Source organism: Parasteatoda tepidariorum, chromosome X2, assembly GCF_043381705.1.
Source record: "Parasteatoda tepidariorum isolate YZ-2023 chromosome X2, CAS_Ptep_4.0, whole genome shotgun sequence".
Taxonomy (NCBI): Eukaryota; Metazoa; Arthropoda; class Arachnida; order Araneae; family Theridiidae; genus Parasteatoda; species Parasteatoda tepidariorum.
Window position 1 is genome coordinate 12,425,891 of NC_092215.1, and position 20,974 is coordinate 12,446,864.

Consider the following 20,974-nt stretch of genomic DNA (forward strand, 5'->3'; position numbering starts at 1 on the left):
ATTTCCATGCTGTTGCGACAAAATGCAACAAAAATAGCTAATTTTAAGCAAAAGTTAGTAATTTTAACAGTGCAGAACACTTGTTAGCTTTGTTTTTCGTTGGTAGCTTTTTTCCCTATACAAGCTATCCCATTTTTCCATGTAAATATAAGTTCACATCTACGAGCACTTAAAATTATTAAAAATATGCATTTGTGAATGTACAAATGCCTGGACAAGGCCAAACAAAATCAGTAGCTTAACTGTTATCAAATAAATACTGCGCTTAAGAAACTTGTTGCTTTCTTGTTGTACTTATTTTTTTACGTCGCACTACAGCTACAGAATGGGCAATTGGCGAAGGTCTGGAAAACAACGCTGAGGATGATCCGAAGACATGCTATCACAATTTTGATCCTCTGTGATGGAGGTAGCCCAATGACCTGCGCGTGAGGTCGAGGACGTAAGGGTAAATAAAATAGCTACATCAGAGCTGTCCCAGCATACTAAAATGGAAGAGTAGAGGTAGCAGGTTCAAATCCCACCGTAACCCTGGACCAATTTTTTTTAAATATTTATTTACTTATTATGACGCACACATACGCAGGTTTGTGCTCATAACTTAGCTCGGCTAATTTGTCCTAGTCAAGTAGATCTGCAGATAGCACAAGATGGAAAAAGGCAGAGCACACATACAGCCGGGGTTACGTAGAGATTCGAATCAGCTACCTCTAAGTTGTAATCGACGCATCCTTTTTAATGTTTTTCTCTAATATGAATGATCTTTTTTTAAACTTTGATAGGACTTATAAAGGGTGTTTAGCAATGTGCACACACGTCTTCATATTCAAATATAACAATAAAAAACCATTTTGTTTTACATGTTTTCTGAGGATCGTGTATTAAATATAAAAATTTTCTTGTAAACTCTTGTAAAATTAAGGAACAGAGATCTTCAATCAAAATAAAAAACTAGAGATGAAATAAATCGATTTACTGTAAGGTCAAGAGTAGAAATTAAGCAAATGTAAAAATAAATTATCATAAGTTAAGCAAAACTCGCATGGTGATCCAAAAAATTTTCTAATATTTATTATATATATTTTCTTGAAGAGACTTAAGAGCATCTCTGAAATTAATAGTAGAGTCAAAAAAGCTTACATCTTAGTTATAAAAAGGAATAGTTCAGGAAAAATGCATTTGTATTTGTCTATTTTAAGCGAGCAAACATCAAAACAGAAGAAAATTTTTGCAATTAAAAAACACACAAACACGCTATTTAAATCAAATTTCCATTAATTATAGAACTCACAGTTATTTAAAAATGCAGAAGTAATAACATCAACTGAAAAGAACAGCGTGTACATGTTCAGCTAATGAAAATTTTAGTGAAAGCAGTTATCTAAATAATCTGAAAGTTTCGAAGAGCTGAAGTTGTGAATAGTAATTAATGTTCAATAATGAACTATTATTTCTGAATAAAATGATAAATATATTTGTAGTGAATATAAATAGCTGGAAAAAAATAATCCCAACAGCAGTTTTTAAAAAAAAATCATAAAATTAATTAAAACACCAAACCTATGAATGAAATATTGCTCCCCTGTAAATGTTGATTTAATGACTGTTTAAAATACAAGGTGGCTTGTTTCACGAAAATCAGTGGAAGCAATATTGGTATTATATACAATGCTTTGAATTAAACCAAAATGGGTAGAAAATTCTTTTTATCTATAACTAAAACCATATTTTCCAATATACAATTTCATTTTAATTTATAAAACAGACATTATAATTTAACCAACATACAATATAATTTATAAAACAGACGTTATAATTTAACCAACATACAATATAATTTATCAAACATATATAATAATTTATGAAACATACATTATAGTTTATCCGACATTTAACTTCTGTAATGTCTTTTGTCAAAATATCATTTAAATCGGATTCAAATTTTCTAGAGAAATTGAAACAGGGAGATTACTTCAAAATTTTGGATATAAAAAAGTATTAAATTTTGATGAAGCAGTAGCTAGCTATAATCTATATAAAAGCTAGCTATATTCTTTTAAACAAAGAATTTATTAAACTTCTGCAACTACAATTGGAATTTGAAATAGATGCGATGTTTTGCTTCGTTTGTTTGAGTATAACACGGTAATATGAGTCTAATAATGGCTTTTTCTTTAACCGAAATAATATAGGGAAGAGTTGGGTAGCCCCGCTCACTTAAGGAGTATTGCTTATATTTCTGTATAATACTGAGTAATAATCAACATTTTTGTATGTTTCTATTGTTTTATCATCCAGTTAAATAATGCAAAATGAATAAACCAAAAAAAGAATAGTTAAACTTAAGAAAATAGAAATTTAAAAAAACATGTTTTTCAGCTCTTTTCAAAATGTGTTGGGTAGCCCTGCCCAGTTACAAAAAATTGCGTTTTTTGGCTATTTTTTCAGGTGTAAATGAGAATGACCAATGTATTGACAATAGATAAATCTCATTTATAATTTTTATTACAAAATTACTTTATTTATTACATATTTATATACTTTTAGTGAATTCTATCATTTAATAAAAACAAATGTCATACTTTTTATCATTATTAATGTATATTAATATATTATAATATTAATATATATTTTTATTAAATATTTAACGAAAATAACTTAAGTAACAATAATTAATAACAATAGTTGTTTTTCAATATAAACTTATTTGATTGATCTCTTCTTATAAACTTAATATAAAATACTTCTTATAAAATTACAAATTCACTTTGTATTTTGATTGCATTCAAATGCTTCTGTGGATTGATTCGTTCACAAATAAGCGAAAATGAATAAGTAAGCAAATAGCTTATCATAACATTTATGATTTCTTGATATTAAATTTAATTTGGATATATCAATTACATTTTAAAAATATTTAATTTTTCATTTTTAAATATATAAATTTATGTTTCATATAATATTAAAACATATATTTGTTGTTAAAAATGCATATAACATTCAAATTTGAAGCAATAAAATAATAATCTTTGCAACCGTACATTTATCGACGAAATAAAATTGGGCGGTGATACCCGACATTCATGTGAGCGGGGCTACCCGAAATCCAATTTTTTTGTAAATTTGTAATTACTCGAACAATTTTTTACATACAAACTTCTTTCTTTGTGCAAATTAAACTTAAGACTACATACTTTAATGCTGTATGTATAGAAAAAATTATTTTTTTAGTATTAAAATGAAGTTTAATCGAAACATTCAACCAATTTTTCTTAATTTCATGACTACTGTATTCAACATATTTTCAAAACTATTGTTTACCATGTTAACAGCTGCATAAATACTTGAAACTTTGAAAATAATCTTTTTTTAATACAACAATTAATGTCCGATGGCCCATTGACTTGAAAAAATATTATATACACAAGAAATTGACTGTGGGCGGGGGTACCCGATGGGCGGGGCTACCCGACTCTCCCCTAAGTCTTGAATATTTCATATCGGTCAAAGTATTCTGTAGTAAAGTAACAAAATTAACTTGCCTCGCAGTTACTCATGGACTTTCCCTAACCCAGCCATTCCCCCAAGCGCTCTGTAACATATATGAAGGGGGTTCAAATCTAACAAAAGCAATTAATGCACCTTTTTTATGTTCATCTGTAATCTGTTGTTTCCTTGACAATGGCTTAGAATAAGTCGTACTTTATAATGAGCAATCAAGCCTGTATGTGCTTGTGTAACACTAAATAAAGAAAAAAAGTTATTCTTGGAATAGTAATGTCTTTTTTTACTATACCAGTCTAGTATTTCCGCCAAACGCTATGTAAATGGAGTTCTGAATCAAAGCGTAATTATAGATGTCTAACAGTAAATAAAAACAAATTGTTTTTGATACATATACGACTGGGTCGTATGCTTACTGAACATAATTTCTTCCCTTTATATGAAATTGCAGAACAAATAGCATAAAAATGAGAAAAAAGTACAAAAATATTGAACCCACTACTTCTATGTTTCTGCGCGCTTGGCAGAAGAACAACAACCCGTTTCAATGGAAACTTTAATTATTTTTGGTTTTTAACCTAAACCTCATCGTGTGATATTGCTATTCCGCCTACCGGTCCGAAGAGTATATGTAGTGGATCCAAATCCCGCTTTAACATACGGTGTATATTCCTGCTGTATTTCGTAAAATTATGCTAGCCGCTTTTTAAACTGAAAAGATATTCTCTGTAATAACATTCTTTGTGTTTACAAAAAAAAATACATATGACATTAATAAATAAATAAATTCCACTACCTCATGAAAGAGGAATTAAACTCTCGCTATAGTATAATTTATTTCAGTATAGAATTTTTAAACCTCTCTAATTAAACATTTGATGCTATCATTCTTGCACCAGTTAACCCTTGTTATAATTGGTAAATTATACAGTAATAAAAAATATTAACAGTCATCTAACTCTTATCAACCATTAAAGTAAACTGCCATTCTAAGTAAAACATAGAAGTGCAATCAGTTTATTGCCCTTCTATTTGATAAAAAGTAAAGACATCAAAACTTTAAAATTACCAAATGAATGGTAAAGGGATTGATAGTTTTGGCGTGATACTTTAGAGCATAGAAAAAACACCATTTACTAGCTTACATTTACTTTTAAGATTTGTATTTATTATTAAATGCATTGTATAATAAGAGCTATAATTTTGGATAGCTGAATTTCCGGTAAACAGTAACAACAGCGAACGGTAAAAGTACCATATGAGTAGTTTAAATATCGTATACATTTATTTAATTTCAGAATTGTGATTTCTTTCACTTGAAATGTTTTTACTATTCATGTATGCCGGCCAGGTGGCCGAGCGGTTAGCGTGCCTGACTGCGAAGCCATAGGCTGCGGGTTCGAATCCCGCTCTGGGCATGGATGTTTCTCTCTCTCCTTGTGCTGTCCTCTGTTGTGTGTGTGTATGATGCGTGAATGTGGCCCACGCTATAAACGGGCTTGTGGCAGTGTGGCGTGGGCAATGTTGCTCGCCTCCGTGACTTTGGTTCACAGGTGCCCACTGGGTAACGCGAAATGAGCAACAATTCTGGCATAGTATAGGCAAAAGATTCAAATTCAGTGCCTGCCATTGGAAACAAAAAAAACTATTCATGTATGGGGAATTTGCTAGATTTTTTTTATCCGTAATAAATGTTTATCTAAATTTAAAGATTTTGTATCTTATAGCAAGAATTTTGTATCTTATTCAAATTTTTTGCTTGTCTTAAATTAAACACACAATGCTTTTAAAAGTAAGAAACTATTCAAGTAACAATATTTGCTCAAAAAATGCCTTATTTTTATTTGAAAGAAAGAATAGGGTATAAAATATCTTAACTAATCTTTAAATCATACAACGAGTAGAAGAAAGAGAAAAAAAGGAAAGAGTCTAAAATACTGAAGAACGAAATATTAATGTAAAATAATAAAATTATGAAATAAAATTTTTAAGATTTGTTTTAAAACATAATAAGCTTTAGCTCAATTCTTATATTTTATTTTTATAGTTAGTTGTAAGGCGTTAGCAAATAATTGGCTTATAATAATAGTTTTTTCCGTCGATTTTCGAAGACATTTATAGCTAAATCTAAAGCTTTACCATTCAGAATAATTACTTTGCTAGGTCTTTAAACACAAATGTAAAGATAACTTTTCCAACGAAAGTATTTGCATAGTTTGAATTCTTCAGCAATTTATTTTAAGTATTTCCAAAAATTACTTTTAATGCATTCAAATTTTGCAATTAAAATTGGAATAATGAAGTTTGCTGAGTGAATTCAACAATTCGAAATAGATTTTTTTTTTAGTAAAAAAAATTAAAACTCGCTTTAAGCTTTTATGACAGTAATTTGCATTGTTTTTTTTTTTTTTTTTTTTTTTTTTTAANATTTTTTTTTTTTTTTTTTTTTTTTTTTTTTTTTTTGCAAAAACTATTTGCATTTGTTTAAACACATGATCTGCACTGAGAAATTGAGAAAAGTAAAAAATTGTAGAAAAAAAGTTTATTGTTATTATTCTACATTAATTTACATTTTCAAGTTTAGTTTTTCAGCAAACTTGACTAATAACATAAAACAAGCAATCTTGGTGTTATAACAATTGTTAAACAAACATAGAGCATACCAATGAATTAAATATATAACTTGGTAATTAAAAACGTCTATAATAAAGCATTATAACGTATTATACTATACTTTTTAATATTTAGCAAGAAAGCGTGGTGTTTTTAATGCCAATTTGTATGCAGTTTTAAAGAAAGTATACAATTAGTGTTAAATATTAGTTTTGGTTTTGTTGTAAGTTGTTTAACGAATAAATCTCATAAATTTGAGAGGATAAATCTCATTTTTTGGTATAAGGTTGTTCTCATTTTTTTTCTATTTATTTATTCTAAAATGATTTACTTAGTAATTTGTTTTCATTCAACAATTAGTACACCAATGAGCCAAATCAGCAGTTTATCATTTTTCCCGCATCTCTTTTAGATACGTATTTTAAAATTTACATAAAAACATTTAGTATGTGTTTTCATTAGATTGAATTTATTACTATTTCTAAAGAAACCTGGAGTGAATCAGGGTTACTTGTATAATATATACTTTAAAAATACAATATAAAATAGTTAATAAAAATAGTTGCTAAGGTTTATATGTTCCTTTCAGATTTAACAAATTCTTATAATAAAATTATATTTTACGAAAACAATTTCAAAATCCGAAATTTATGTCCAATACCCTTGCCATCACGGTGTAGAACAATATAAATGACCAAAAGAGAGATTGGGCATTTAATCTGGAAGTAAATATTTGAGGAATAGAAGTAACAAGAGATTGAATCTACTCAATGCACAGTGGGCCAGCATCCAAGGTTTCGTGATCAAAATACGTATTTCGATAAAATTTGTTTCCAAATTTGGGAGGTTTTATTTAGGGTTTTTTATGTGCAGGTAAATTGAATTCATAGTTGAAATTTTGAAATTCACTAAAAATACCAACAAAAACAAAATGGCGGCTGAAATATGGCGGGCAAAAATAAAAAAATAATATAGTACGCTTAAATAATTAAATATAGCAATGGAAATATATTAATTTTCGCAATTTTATATTAAAAATGAAAAGCAAATTATTTTTCCGATGTAATATTACAAAATAACGCGAAAACATGAAAGAAAACATAATTTTTGTTTTTCGATATATTTAATCCACCTTTGCAATACGGGCAAAGTGGGGCAGGATTTTTCAAAAGAAGAAACATCAAAGAAGACAACAAAAAAAAGTTTAGCTAATTAACTCGTGGAACTTTTTGGAACTAAGTTTCGAGAGTCATTCAAACATTGTAAAATGTCAAATAGTAAGATATAAACTATAAGTTTGTCAAAAGTATTAACTAATCCAACAAAATGAAAAATTGCACTATAATTTCAGACTCTGATAAAAATGTAACAGTAAGGTGAAATTCCTATATATATTTCTGAAATAAAAATTTAAAAGTTACATTAAAGAAAAAGAAATTTACATATTTTTAATGAAATTGTACTCTCGTCGGTCCGAAAAGTAAATTATAATGTTTGGAATAATTATGAATACTTAATTTGAGCTATATTAAAACTGCCCACACATATTTTAGTTGAAAATTTAATTTTTGACTTTTGGCCAAAGATAGTCTTTTGGCCCACAGTGCAGTGGCTTAATCAAAACATTTTCTTTCCAAATGTCCACCCTCAATTTCTTATTCATCTTTTGCCTTTCTATCGAACCTTGGTTCAAAATAAAACAGATCCTCACATTCCTTTGCTTATCTAATGAGCATTGCGAAGAAATAACTTTGACACCCTGAATAACTTTTGATCTAATAATCGATATTTCACGTATTATCGAATGGACAGGTACTATTCCCGGCTATTTTTCTGCAATTTCAGAATGAATATTCCAACTGTTCGACTGATATTGTTCAAATTTTGTATTTTGTCATTTAAAATTACATGAGTTAAAGTGATATGAAAAATTTTTTGCCTTAAAGTTCAAAAGCTCATTAATAATAAGTAATGTTGCTGTTGTCGTATGTCACTTGCCAATACTAGGAAGCCTATTTTAAAGCAAAAGGGTGCACTTTTTCTTGTTTTCAAGCGATGCCATCTATGGATACCCTGCAAAAAATGACCAATAGAAATCAATAAAAAAAATGTATTGATCTGTACGGGGAAATGGAACACTGATATCAATAGAGTAGATCAGTACAATGGACTGGTCATGATATATTGATATCAGTAGAGTAGGTCAACACAATGTATTGGTCTATATCAGTAGAATGGACTGATATCAGTAGAGTGTACTGGTCTGTACGGGGAAATGGAACATTGATATCAGTCGAATTTACTGGTCTGTACAAGGAAATGAGACATCATGGTCCCATCAGAAAAATAGACTGGTCTAAGTTAGGGAAAACAATATTAATGAAAGCATATTAGATAGGTTTAAACAGGAAAATGCAACATTGTTTATCTTTTTTAAAATGCAAGATTTAGCTGAATTGGTCAAATGCTCTGTATGCACCATAGTAAATTTTCTACTAGCTGCAGCCAGTGGAAAATTTAATATAAATTAATAAAATATAACAGGACAGTATAAAAAAATACTTATTTAAAGCATCTAAAAATGTTTTGAATATTTAAACACTGCTTAAGTGGAAGGATAAAAGAATTATATTCTAAAAAAACATACTTCTTTATACCTACACTATGCTAGTTTTAAAGTTAACTTTAATTTCCTTTTCATATTTCCAATTTAATTTTAAATATAATTTATTACTAAATTATATTTTATTGCTTAATATAACTATAAAAATAAACTTAAAATGTGAGTTCAAGAGGGTACCTTATTGGAAAAAATTCCTGGTATAAAAAAAATCATGCCGGCGTATGAAACACCGGTTCTGGTATGATACTGGATCGGGAATTATACCAGACCCAGCGTTTCATCAGCCAGTATCATACCGAAGCTGGTGTTTCACAAGTTAGCAGGATACTGGCTCCGGTATAATACCTAAATTGTAGTTTCATTATCTAGTATCATGCTAGAGCCAGCATATACTGGTACTAGTGTACTGTGCTCAGCATACTGGAATAGTGTTTTAAAAACCGGTTTATTCTTAAAACAAGCGTATCAAACTGTGTGTTACTACAGTTTGATACAGGATTGTTAGTGAACAGCTCTGAGCGGGAAAATAAAACATTGATACACAATTGGGTAAATAAGTTAAGTCACCTGATCTATACAAAGAAATAAAATACTGACATCAATTAACACTTTATCAAAAACTATAGTTTGCATTATGTTTATAAAAACAAATTAACTTTTTTTTAAGCTTCTTTATAGTTAATTAAATTTTTTTAAACAATAAATTAAAATGTTAGAAAATTATTGTCAATAATTTTTGAATCTACAATACTACACAAAAAAATGTTTTGGAGATGGATGGATGGATTAGAAATGTTACTTTATAGATAGCCAAAAACCTGACTAAAATAAACAAGTCAATTTATTGTCATTTCAAGACCCCCCCCCCCCCCATTGTGTTTGACATAGCATTCTAAGAGTAAAAAGTTTCAATATTTAAGAAAGAAAAAAATGACAGAACAATCTTAAAGTATACCATAGGCTTTAAATCCTTATACACACAAATGATATACCATTTATTTGATTTTTATCTATAGATAGCTTGTGCTAAGCATTTGTCATCTTACCAAATATGCTAAACTTGAAATTTGGCAAAACAAAAATGTTATTTTGGGGAAAGTATTGGCGAATGCTGTTTTTGAACAAAAAGAAAAATTTATCCATTCATTGTTCATTTACTCCTCCCCAACAGCAAAATGATTCTTAATTTGTAGTTGCATTTTTATAAAATAATTCAATTTATAATAAATATGCATTTTCCTACAGAAAAAATCAATCATAAAAAAATTGTTAAGATTTACCTTTGGCTTAGAATTTTAAAAACTGGCTAATAATTTTAAATCCTTAGCATGGGTTATGTATATATAGATAGTAATATCATAATTAAAGGTCAGTAATTAAAAAGAGCAGGTAAACAAAGAAAACACAACAACAGCAGCAAAATTATAATGGAAAATCATACTTAATACAATGGGAAATTAAACAGTAAGAATAACCTAATCCAAATTTGCAAAAAATTATAGTTTAAAATTAAATAAAATTAGCATTATTAAGAGAAAATAATAAAACGTCATAGTAAAAGGTAATAATATACAGATAAATTTGCTATACAGAGTGAAGAGTATATTAAGACTCGTGTAATGTAGGTATTTATAAAAAAAGTTCACATGTTTCGCACAGAACTTTTAAATTAAAACATATTTCAAATTTCGAAAAAACCGAATCACACACTCTTTTTCAATTTTCACTACTTAACACAGTCAAAATAATTCAGAGCAATAGTAACGGTTATTTCAAAATAGTATCCGGTAGAAGAAATGCTCTAGATAAAAAACTTGGCAAAGCATTGCAGAGGAGGCCTAACCAAATCTTTTTCGCAGCATCCACGTCTGGCTCATTCATTATATTTTAGTCTATCACTCTTACAATGGTGGAGAAGATATCATCAAATGGTGGAGAGTAAAAACGAGTGGAGGAAATTAACAGCAGTATTTGTGAAGTGATCAGCTTTATCATATCCAGAAATGTCGCAATGGCTCAAGGAATAGAAAGTTTGCACTGACCACAGTGCTGACGTAAAATATCCTTAGTGGTAGACGGATCATGACGCCAGACTAACCGTGACATGTTTGCCTGGTTTTCTTCTCCATGTACCCCAAATACAAGTCTTGTCATGCATTCCATTCAGCTAGAAAATTTTAAACAGAACTTATCAATGTAAAAGTATTTTATTTGAATAAGTTGTTAAAAGTTTTCATCACAATGTACACAAATACATTCATGAAGATTTTATTACATTAAGAATAGGTTTAGCCAAAATAATTTTTAAATTTAATATTATTGATAATTTAATATTATTGAACTAATTTAACACGTTGAATGCCATAGGGGTCACCAGTGACTGGCGCTGAGTTTGTTTGTAGCGCCCCAGGGGTCACCAATGAACGGCGAAGCCTAGATTATTAGAAACGCATAATTAGAATAAATTTTTAATGCTCCTAATTTTTTTATATTATTATCATTACTAAGAAGAAGGTTAGAAGAAATTAGGTTGGAAGAAATTAATGCAATACATACTGAAAAAATCATTTTGGCCAGACGGGCAAGCCGTGTAAAATTAGCGTGGCATTCAACATGTTAAAGAAAAGAAAAAAAAGTTAAATCCAGCTAAGATTAAATTCATAAGAAAGTGTAAGGATTGTTTTTAACCCATAACAAAAATGGAGTAAACAAAGAAAATTTAAATGCAAATAGAAAAGTAATTATTTATAAAAATAACTACTTATAAAAATAATTATTGTTTATAAAAATATTTAATAATTGAAAATTTTTTTTGCATTTGCTTGAACACAGTCAAGACAGAGTAGCAAAAAAATATTTAATTATATCATTTAGTTATACTAATAACATAAATTTTATGTAATTAATTAATTATACTAATAATATAAATTTAGATTACCCAAACATTAAATTGCCTTTCAGAGAGAAAAAAAAAAAATTTCACTGTATATAAAGTTTTTACACATATCTTTACCTTAAAATCAATATATATTTTTTGTAAATATTGTTATCAAGCTTCGCTTCATATTTTTTGGCTACAGTTCAGGAAAAGCATTAAAAATAACAAAAGAATTTGTGATTAACACTTAAAATATAATGCAAAGTTTAAAAATATTATACACAACTAAATAAATAATTAATTTGTTACTAACGATGATATTAATGGGAATTTATGTAAATAACATGTGAACAATGTGCTTCTATTAAAGTCTCATAAAGAAACCCAGAAAAAAAAACATAAAAAATACTTTCTTCTCATGCAATGGATGGAATCTGTATATGATATACGAGTATATCGTAACCCTACCTATGCATGCACATGCAGTAATAATTCAAGAATAATATACATGTATAGATAGCTTAAAATATCAATAAAACTCAAGCATACGTTTTAATATTTCTGTAACTAACAAAGATGTAAATAAAAGTAAGAAATAAAGAAAAAATTACACTTACTAAAATATTTCTCCCCATAATATGCTTCATTCTTTCCATGACGCTCTATTGTAAACATTGAACGTAAGTCGAAGTAATGTGATTGGCTGTAACTTCAGACTGAGAAACGGAATGAACTGGGGAAAAAGTTGAAAAGGAACTTTCTCAAAATTGGGAGTGTAGGCAGCTTGATATGATTTAACGAACGATTAAAACAGATTTAACGAACGATTAAAAGTCGATTCTCGTATTTTGCATGCTCCCCTTTCGTTTCTGAATTAATAACTCCTTTTTGCTTTTATAGATTCAATTGGATTGAATTAACTATGTTTCTACAAAACAAATTTACTTATTTAATTCAAAAAAGTTTATTTTGTTTTATGATCTAAATTTATTTAAAACAAATTTCAAAAAGGGACTGAAATTTATAAATTTATGATGGCGAGGTTAATGTTTGAAGGTAAAAAGTTTGAGATTTTACATGAATTTTTAATTTATGTAAATGTATTTCTTTTGCTATGAAGTTGTTTGAAACCTAAAATAATTAATTTATTTTGCGAATAGTTCTAGTTTAGTATAAATTCAATAATAATAATAAATCAATAAAAATTAATAACAACTTATAATAAAATTTAAAGTGATACAATTAATAATATTTTTTTTTGCCATCATGACTTTGATTAAAATAAATTTTGTAAATTACAAAATAAATAAGTAAGTAAATGATAAACTAATAAAAACAAGTTTTATTATTAAATTACTTTTATTATAAAATTACTTTCATTTGAATGACTTTAAGCAGATTTTAAAGTTATTAAAATGTGTAAAAGTTTTACTCAAAAACTTCCTTTCTTCCAAAATTATAAAATGATTTTAATAATTTTAAATATGTATTCTTTAATTAGTGCACATAGAAAGTGTACGTTTTCACTACCCTTAATATATATGTTAAGAATCCTTATAAAAATCTAAGAAATTAATTATCGGAAATCAGTATATAATCAAGAAAAAAAAATTATAAAATAATGAAGAATTATTAACTAAGTAATCTAATTTTAAAAGGTCGTAACCTGTTAGATTTCTGGAAAAATATGTATTGTAAGCAAACGTATGTAAAGTAATTCTATAGGCACCTGTTGATGTATTAATGAAAACAAATATAGACTAATAAAATACCTATTGATCAATAATTGCTAAGTTTTACTGGTGTCAATAAAAATCTGTAGATATCAGTTCATACATTGATAAAACAAGTAGAATACCTAACTGATCAACATCTATTGATACAAGTACCCTACTGATGTCAGTAGTCATCAGTTGAAGTGTGAAATACAGACAAGTATATACCAATAGAGTACCTACTGATCAATATCCATTGATACCAATACACTGCTGATATCAGTTGAAATGTCAATGGGAACAAGTACAGACAAATAGAATTCTATTGATCAATATCTATTGATACCAGTACACTACTGATATCAGTTGAAATGTCAATAGGAACAAGTACAGACCAATAGAATACCCTATTGTTCAACATCTATTGATGTCAATACACTACTGATATCAGTTGACATCAGTTGAAATATCAATAGAAACAAGAACAGACCAATAGAATTCTATTGATATCAATAAATGTTTTTATTGATTTCTATTGATCATTTTTTGTAGGGTAGGAATTCGAAAGTAAAAAGCAACAAATAATTATTAAAATTTATTTTGTACATGACATTTCCTTAGTATACATTGAATTTTCTTAGTATATTGTGGGAAAAAACTTTTTGATTCGCATAGAATTCCCAAAATAGCTCAAAATAGGCAAAAAGTGTCATTAGCATAAAATGCAGACCTTCAACTGCTCTCTTAACTAAATTATGGGAACCATATTTCTCATGATGCTGCTACCTCTCATATTTTGGGGGCTGGAATTCTGAATCCGTTGACGAAAAAATTATACTTAATACGAAAAAGTAGTTTCTGTACTTGATTTTGTAGATATTGTCTCTACTTATTAGTATTATTAATGTTAGCCTATCGAGAAATTAAAATTGAGTCCCAGTGCGTGAAAATCTGATCCTTAAATCGAAAGTTCATTTGACGTACTATAAAGGTTTTGAACAATTTTCAAGAAATAGTTTTTTTGAACGCTTCTGATGGGCTCAATTAACAGCCGGGAACTTTTTTTTGACAGTTTTAATAAAATAAATTTCTCTCTCTATTTTTTTTTTTTTTTTTGAATTCTTCGTTAAATTCAAATCATGTTCTCAATAACTAGTTTTTTTCTTAGTAAACTAATTAAAAAATACCTTCGTTAAATCAAGGCTTACGATTCTTAAAAGATTCTGATTATATTTTTAAATATTAACTTGCAGAAGAAAAACATCTACTTACAGGTTTGCTATTAAATATATACATATATTTGTGTTTTAAGTGAAATGTACAGTGCGCTAAAAAAAGAACCTCCTTGCGAAACTTTTGATCCGATGATCGGAACTTTACGTTCTGACTCAATCTTAAGACTAGGGACTAGGCTCAAGGGGTGACTTCAAATAAAGTAATTAATAAGAGCAGACGGTATTTTAAGTTACGAAATGAGATGCAAACGTTCTTTCTCTGAATAAATGTACCTTTTTTTCGACGGATTCGGATCTTTCACCCTAAAAATATAGAGGATAGCCGCAATCTGGTCAATATGGGCCGAAAAGTTTGGTCAAGAGTGTGCTCCAAAGCTAGGACCTGTTACGAATGATTTCAAATTTGCGTATTTCGCTACATCTCGAGAGCGTTTTAAGCGGTTAAAAACATTTTGCACACAATTATAAAATTCGCTTATCCAAACATAATTCTACGTAGAAAATGACTTTTAGTAAAAAAAAAAATTTTTATATTTTACTTAAAAATGGTCGAAAACAATTTTGTATTGTAAAGCATGAAGTTTTTTTACATCATTTCAATGAATATAATTAAACATGGCAAAGTACGACTTTTGAGCAAAATCGCTCGAATAGTTCATGAGAAATTGAATTTTGAAAAAGTCAAACAATTGAAATTCAATTTCTCAGGAACTATTGAACCGATTTCACCCAAATTTTGTATTTTACCATTTAAAATTTTATACTTTAAAATGATAAGAAAATTTTATACCTTACAATTCAAATTTTTTTATTCAATGAAGTAATGAAAAATACTAAATATTTACTGGAATTTATTCTTTGCATAGAATTATCTTTGGATAAACGAAATTTATAAGTTTGCGCAAAACTTTTCATTCCGCTCAAAAAGTTCTCGAGATATGGCGAAATAAACAAAATGTGAAATTAATATTAAGGGATCCAAACTAAGAATCGCTCTCCTGACCAAACTATTAATTTTTGAAATAAATTTTATTATTCCTGACCATATTTCCCAGATTGCGGCTACCTCCTATATTTCAGGGATCAAAAATCCTAACCGTTGAAAAAAGGATATGTTTATTCAGAGAAAGTTCCTTTTTGCGTCTGATTTCGATACTTACTGCCTCTTATTAAAAGCACATTTGATGTCACCCCCTCAAGCCATTAAGATTGAGTCCTAGTACGTGAAGATCCGATCAATCGATTGAAAGTTATTCAAGGTGGTTCACTTATTTTTTTGCAATTAACCCACCCATTTGTATAAAATAAAATTTCTCTTTTCCTGTGCACTAAATAAATAAAATCACTAAATTTATTGGAGTAATTATGAAAATATACCAGCATGCAAAAAAATTAAAAGACTGTAAATTCACCAAACTTTGGTTCTACGTGCCTGTATTTTCCACGTAGTCTTCGAATTGAAGGATTATTTTTAAAGTTACTAAGGATAAAAGCATATCTAGAGAAAAATATTTCGATTCGTTTACCAAAATTTATAATAACTCAATACAAAAAACTATTAATAAGACTTGAAGTGCTGAAGAATCAGTATAAAATAATAAAATAATTTTATATATACTTAAACATAATCTTATTTTTTGTACATAATTACTTATTATGACATTATTATTTTACAAAAAATGAAGTCTTTTCGTTTTTATATGATACGATATCCTTTCTAATTAATTCTCAAAGCAACAGTTATGTAGAAAGAAATTTTTGAGTTAAAAAATAATATTATTTTTTTCACTATTCTTTCATTAAGGTAAGTCTTTAATCTGCGGCTTGCTTTTCATATTTTAATTGGCATATTCAAGCAATTTCTTTTTTTTTTTAATTCGAAATATTTTTTGTCCAATAAGGTTAATAAATTCGCATTAAATAGTTAAAAAATTGCAAATCTTTGCTGTGTGAAAATACTCATATTATTTCCAGTAAGCTAATTATTTCTAATTAAATTTAACTATTATAATTATCATTATATACAAGTAAGAATATTTCTTTAATCTCGCTTTAACGTTTGCAATATGGGAATTTTAATACTAGTATTATTATTATTAATAATCTGCCATTTCTAATAAATTATAAAAGTATTATCATATTATAAGATATATTACCATTTTATTAGGTAAAGGCATAACAATCAAACTTTTGAAATTTCTATAATAATAAAATTATAAAAAATATCATATTATAAGATATATTACCATTTTATTAGGTAAAAGGCATAACAATCAAACTTTTAAAATTTCTAAGAAAATCGTAAAATGTATGGATACGCTTATCGTGATTTTTCAGAGTTAAGCGTTTCAACCATTTTTTTTTCTTTTAAATTATTGTCTCGGTGCTGTATTTTTACTGAATGTGGGATAATAATCTTAAAAACCAGGCATTCCAGAAAAATATTTCCATAATGAACGGGCAAGTTCTGGAAAATGGCTGTTGCTTTGGCACTTTTGCAAAATTCGTTTCCATCAAGCTGCGTGGCAATTGCTACGAGATTAATTTCAGTTATGTTCAAGTAAGCAATGTTGTTATTCGATCAGTCAGAAATCAGCAGATTATAAACCATATTTCTTCCCATATCATTAGAGCATTTTCTCCAGTCCATTAGACCATTTTCCGCTTAGTTTCACTATCCTGCAGGAAACAATATATATATNAGATATATATATATTATGTTCAAGTAAGCAATGTTGTTCATCGATCAGTCAGAAACCTGCAGATTATTAACCCTATTTCTTCCCATACCATTAGACCATGTTCTCCAGTCTTGACAATCGGGAAAAGATTATCTGTATTTAGCATTGTACTTGGTTTTAGACACTTATTTCCATTTTTTTATGGCGAAAATAATAAATTTACTTTTATTAAAAATATTACATTTTTCCAAAAATCAACTATTTATTTAAGTGCTTAACATAATTAATTTTCAAAAATCTCATCACTCAAGACATACGCTTGCATTAAAAAATTTATTTCTGACTGTCTAGCTTGAAAGAAGTGGCGTTATAAGTTATAACCTGTGAGTGCAGGGGGGATTAAGCTTGGTTTTATGGAATTTATTGATTTTAAAATTAACAAAAGTCATTACCTAAAACTTCTCGAGCAAGGGCCGAAGCCTTTGATGTTGTTGTGCCATCGATGACCAAGAATTCGCCTTCTGCCAAACCCATACGTCACACCCGCTTACAGGGTGGACCCAATCATGCATTCATTTATTCATCCACAGATCGTAATTTTGACCTGAATTAGGGAAGGATCAATCTGCAATTCAGTACCTCCAGATGTATTGATTTGTTATGGAAACATGGAGGACTTTACGACTCGATAGATTTAACATGCATCAGTCTTCATTTTCTACACGGGGAGTCTTCGGCCTGCATGGTTCGAACCCACTAACTCTCGATCATGGATCCAGAGCCCAACTGACCAGGCTGACCATTAGAACCTTTATGTAATTGGCGTTTTATTTTTCTTTCACCCGGGGCAATGACCCTAAGCTATCAGCACACATTGTGAAACCATGGATGCTTTATAATATACTAAAATCATACACCAATCCATTCGCCATACCTTAACCCAATTGAGTATTTATTGGATTTACTCGAACTAGGAATAAGGGAACATAGAAAAACTTTAGAATAGTAGGAGATTGGTTCAGAATAGATACAGAAATTATATTTAAACAAGTCAAATTAATACCAAATAGATTGAGGTTATAAAAATGCGAATACACAGCAAAGTCAAAACTTTAGGTTGAAAGACACATATTGTAAAACTCTATGTTGTGTACGCGGACTTCTGACGAGCACTAGTTGAGATAATTTTAAGTAATTGTTTATGTATTAATAGATAATTCCTGCATACGCCACATGATAAAAAGACGATACAGGGAAATAATAAAAATAGTATAGATTGACTTTGATTTCATTTACTTAGTAATTGGAACAAGACATAGAATGTACATCTCAGTAATTGGAACAATACATAATAAACATAGAATGTGATCATGGAAGTTTTCTGCAGTAGGTTCACAATATTGATGTATTATAGTAGAGAGAATATTCTAAATTCAGAAAAATAAATCCTTATAATAAAATATTTGCTCCTTTATTTTTTTTCAGAAACTGAAGCGTTCTTTAAAAAGGGCGCTTGAAACAAATGAGTTAATATTTTTTCCTTACTAATGCATGGAATTAAGAATTAATTCTCGAGTATTAGCTAATCCGAATATAAGTCTTTATTACTTAAAGTAGATTTTTTTCATTGTCTTAGAATTTTTACTTCGTTTCAATTTCTTTTTTTTATTTTGGGGAGAGATTTCATGGGCTTTTAATTAAAATGGCTGTTAACATGTGAATAATACCAAAAATTATTATGATTTTGAAAAAATTAGGGATTCAATATGTCTAGTGCCCTACAACCGTTACCATATTCGAACAAAAAGAAAAACTTATTTCAAAAAAGAGAAATTTGAAATTCAGAAAAAAGTCAGATTACTATTTATTAAATTTAAACTATTTATTCTATTAAGCAGTATCCATCCTTGAAATACATTGTCAAATAATTAAATATTTCATATGGTTTTCAGGACGTCATTCTTTTATACTTAACAAAAAAAAAATTTATACTTAAAAATTACTATTGTCCAAAAATGCAACGCCGATAATTTTTACCATATATCATTGTTTAGACTAATCCGGTGTCCAAACATTCGGTGAAAAAGCTATTAAGGTTTTAATTTACTTTAAATAGAAAAGTATATTGCACGTGTTATTATATTTAATGAATATTACATAAATTTCAATAGAATTAATAATTAGCAGTTGTTTACGTTACTGTTCCAATCCTTTAAGATCTGTCTCACTCTTTTGAAAAATTAAAAAGTCATCTCTGTATCCTTAATTCCTTAATGGTCACATAATTTTGAAAAATGACAATTCTTAGAATAAAAATGCCGATTTTTTTATTCAAGAAAATTATATAAAACTACGCTTATGCATAATATATGTATTGCTTTATAATTTTCGGGTAAAGGTTTGCCTCGAAATAATGTTCAGTGCTTACATATAGCTTGAAATAAACTATTTCTAAGAGCATTACAAATAGTCTTTTACTGCCATCTGATGTAAGAATTTGATGTAAAAATCTAATTATGAAGCAAACATTACTCAGTTCATCAAAAAAAAAAAGATTGTTTTCATCTTTTTTTACTTTGAGTTACTTTTGAGCACTCCGTCATGGAAATATCACAAGCAAGGGAAATATTAAGTGAAACTCCCCCCCCCCCAGAAAAAGGAGTTAAAAAACTTTTATATATTCTTTACTTGTTTATTATGTAATCCATTGCCATAGATATTTAAAGCAATTAAGTAATAAATGTTCTTTAAAAATTCTATTCAATTTTTGAGTTTTTATATTCATTAAAAATGCTAAATGTCATAATTTATCAGAGTTTTAACTCTTAAAAATTTCAGAAATAGAATATTATTTCACTTTTGTTGTAATCATTTTAGTGAGGATACATAAATCCGGCAGCCAAAGTGCTCTCTAAAAACAATTTTAAACCAAGTAATAAAAAACTGAATTCTTAAAGTTCTGTTCATTGCTTTAAATACATTATAAGATATTTGTCTTTTTAAAGGAGATGAGAGGTTTTTCCCATTTTTCGCTTTTTATTTGAGATAAAATCTTTCTTTTAATGTTTTTTCCACTTTTCAAACGTATGTTTCACTGATTAAAATCCCTGTTAAATGTGTCTAGACAGTTTTCTTTTTCTTTACAACTTATGAAGCTGATCAAATCTGATTTTATCCAAAAAATATTAAGATAAATATTTATACAAAGCAAACATATACAGGAGTAAAAACAGTTCTAGCACATCTCCTATGGAGAAAAAAAAACTTAAACGTTTTTTATTTTATTTCTTACCATTGCAGATATGATATGCAATATCTGTAATGTCAATATTACTTTTATTATTTACATATCTCATCTTTTTTTCCATATGGCATATGCAGCAAGCAACTTGAAAATTAAAAAATTATTTATTCCGCTAATTTATGCTATTAAATTAATTGTGAATGTACAATTTATTTAGTTATTTCGCAAGATGTTGTTTGGTTTCAAATTAAAAATGTCATACATTATCTGCATTTTAATTCTTCAATTGTATTAAATTAATCTTATAATACTTTAAATTGTTTCTGAAAGATTAACTTTCTGTGTTTAGTCTGCTATTATATGGAATATTATGTAAATATAGATACTATATGGTATTTTTATATTCTTGTTTTCCCTTACTGATATGCGATGAAAATAGGAACTATCGTGATATTAAATTGAATATGTATATATATATATA

At 28.1% G+C, this 20,974-nt stretch overlaps 1 protein-coding gene and 2 long non-coding RNA genes across 3 annotated transcripts in view; 2 read left to right on the plus strand and 1 right to left on the minus strand.

The window, feature by feature from the left end:
* LOC107452704 (nephrin-like) overlaps nucleotides 1-20,974 on the plus strand; it is a 422,126-nt gene that overhangs the window by 369,338 nt on the left and 31,814 nt on the right. The window lies entirely within an intron of this gene.
* LOC122269106 (uncharacterized) lies at nucleotides 10,150-12,608 on the minus strand. Its single transcript, XR_006224987.2, has 2 exons — nucleotides 12,236-12,608; nucleotides 10,150-10,907 (listed from the first exon to the last, which is right to left on the minus strand). It is a non-coding gene; the product is annotated as an uncharacterized lncRNA (long non-coding RNA).
* On the plus strand, nucleotides 10,364-12,074 carry LOC139427198 (uncharacterized). The gene is made up of 2 exons (XR_011638334.1): nucleotides 10,364-10,506; nucleotides 10,564-12,074. It is a non-coding gene; the product is annotated as an uncharacterized lncRNA (long non-coding RNA).